Source organism: Octopus bimaculoides, chromosome 27, assembly GCF_001194135.2.
Source record: "Octopus bimaculoides isolate UCB-OBI-ISO-001 chromosome 27, ASM119413v2, whole genome shotgun sequence".
Lineage (NCBI taxonomy): Eukaryota > Metazoa > Mollusca > Cephalopoda > Octopoda > Octopodidae > Octopus > Octopus bimaculoides.
Window position 1 is genome coordinate 21,034,685 of NC_069007.1, and position 2,799 is coordinate 21,037,483.

The 2,799-nt window shown below is 36.7% G+C and overlaps 1 long non-coding RNA gene across 1 annotated transcript; it reads left to right on the forward strand.

Annotated features, from left to right (window-relative positions):
- On the forward strand, positions 1-2,791 carry LOC128251008 (uncharacterized). Its single transcript, XR_008266919.1, has 2 exons — positions 1-34; positions 2,293-2,791. It is a non-coding gene; the product is annotated as an uncharacterized LOC128251008 (long non-coding RNA).
- Positions 2,792-2,799: the final 8 nt, after the last annotated feature.

Genomic DNA, 2,799 nt, shown 5'->3' on the forward strand with positions numbered 1-2,799 from the left:
GGCTTCAACTGGCTGGGAACTGACTTGTGAAGAGGTATGGCTTTCTTAAAACTTCTTTTTATTCTTATCTTGTTTTGTTAATGTCTGTCTTTTGATGCTAGGATCAGTTGGACTCATTCAAACATACACAAACCCATACACACACACACACACACGAGAGAGAGAGAGAGAGAGAGAGAGAGAGAAGCAACTATAAAAGAATTCACACAATTGGATCTGGGTCTGGTTATGGTAATAGAAAAAGTCATGGAACAATTGATCTGTGACAGAATAGACAGAGATGAGATGCAGTTCCGAAGATGTATTATGGATGCAATTTTCCTTGTGAGGCAACTGCAGGAGAAATATTTGGCTAAGGGCAAGCTGTTATTCTTGGCATTCTTTGACTTGGAGAAGACTCTTGAAAGGGTATCACCTTCAGTAATTTGGTAATTCCTAAGAAAACTGGATGTGAACGACTGTCTTGTAATGGCTGTACAAGCTATGTACAAAGATGTATTTAACCCTTTAGCATTTAAACCGGCCATATCCGGCCAAAAGTATTCTGCCTATTCTATGTTCAAACTGGCCAGATCTGGTCTCTCACACCAACCCTACAATATCGTTTTAAAAATTAACAGCTACCTCATCAAAATCTCATAGCTACAAGATAATGCATGATTAGTTCAAAATAATGTGGAGAAAAAAAGCATTAATTATGGTAGAATAAGGCGAACACTAAAGGGTTAAGCAAGGGAGTGGTTAGTGTTAGGAAGGGCATCCAACCGTGAAAACCATGCCAAACTGACACAGAAGCATGGTACAGGCTCCTGCCTGGCCAACTCCTATCAAACTGTCCAAACCATACCAACATGGGAGGATGATGATGATGATGACAATGATGATGTATGTATATACATACTAGCCATAATTAATTCAGTTAGAATACTTGCATAAATGGAAAGTATGCATATACATAATAGCCATAATTAATTCAGTTAGAATACTAACATAAATGGGATGTATGTATATACATACTAGCTTTGGCTAATTCACTGAGAATGCTGGTGTATATAGCGTTGTCTCAACATACCTAAAGTGGTCGTAGCCGTTAATAAATTCACTGTGTATATGTCATTGACATTGAGAAAGATTCTGTTGTTGTTTAGCTTATCAAATCCTCATTGAATAGGCATACGGTCAAAGACATTTCAGTAATGACCTCCCTGTCTATATCATTTTAAAGATGTACTGTATGAAGGGCCTACGTGTCTTTTCTTTTGAAAAAAATGTAGGGTGTGAGATAAGGAAGATTTGGCTGCTATTTCTAGCAGGTCAGGCAACTTAGCTATAATAGCTTTGTCGTATTACTTATTACACAAAACAGTGACCTTGTTTTGTCTCTTATCTTATGTGCGTGTGTGTGTGTGTGTGTGTGCATGTATTTTTGTGTGTGAACATTGTGTGAATTAGCTTTTTATATAACCTGTATAAAATCTTGAGTTACATCCAGGAGATAAAACAGTCTTCAGAAAGACAAATACCTCTGACAGTATCAATACCAGCAGATAACAGGTCACTACACTTATCTGCTACACTGGCTACAGTGAGACGGCGGAGTTGTTAGCACACCAGACAAAATGCTTAGGGGCATTTCGGCTGTCTTTATCTTCCGAGTTCAAATTCCGCCAAGGCCAACTTTACCTTTCATCTTTTCAGAGTTGATAAAATAAGAACTAGTTGAAAACTGGGGTCGATGTACCATATTTTAACGTGTATAAGGAACCCTTGTGAATAAGGAACCTGCTAATTTTGAGGGCTCTAAATTTGGTAAATAATTTTTTTAAGGGATTTTAATAATATCCATGGCTAAGAAACTTCCATATTTTTTTTAACCTAATTTTTGACAAATTGTAGCCAGCACTGATTTTTGTTACGACAATTTGTATCTGACGTCTCGGATATGAAATGTTGTAACAGAAATCAGTGCTGGCTATTATTTCTATAGAATATTTGTAGGGATAACTTTAACAAATGATCGACCCCGGTGTTTGCCAGCTGGAGCAACGTGAAATGAAATGTTTTGCTCAAGAACACAACGCGTCGCCCGGTCCAGGAATCGAAACCACAATCTTACGATCATGAATCCAACACCTGAACCACTAAGTCACACACCTTCACATTCAGCCAGGTTGACACCTAAATAATACTAATAGTAGTAATAATGAAAGGAATAATAATAATATTCATAATGTCTGAATGATGATGATGATGATGATTATGTAAAGTCTTATTTCTTATTGCTTTTCACAGATGGAGACACTGAATGATTTGTCGGCCCCTGTGAAAAGATATCCGCATTGCTTCATTGCTAAGTCTAATGCTAATCGCCTGAAGTAACGCAGCTATCACTATACGTTTCACATGTATTATATACACCACATTATGGGTGTATACACACTATCCCATGGATGTATACATATACATATGGAAACACATACACAGTATACCACAGAAGTACATATACATACATATCTATCTATCTCTCTAACCCTCTATCTATCTATCTATCTATCTATCTGTCTATATATATATATATATATATATATATATATATATACTTTATTTAAAAGCAGCAAAAATATAACAAAAGACTGTTACTCGGAGTTTCACGTTCCCGTTCATCGGACAGTATATATATATATATGTATATGTATGCTCTTTTACTTCAGTCATTTGACTGCGGCCATGCTGGAGCACCGCCTTTAGTCGAGCAAATCGACCCCAGGACTTATTTTTTGTAAGCCTAGTACTTATTCT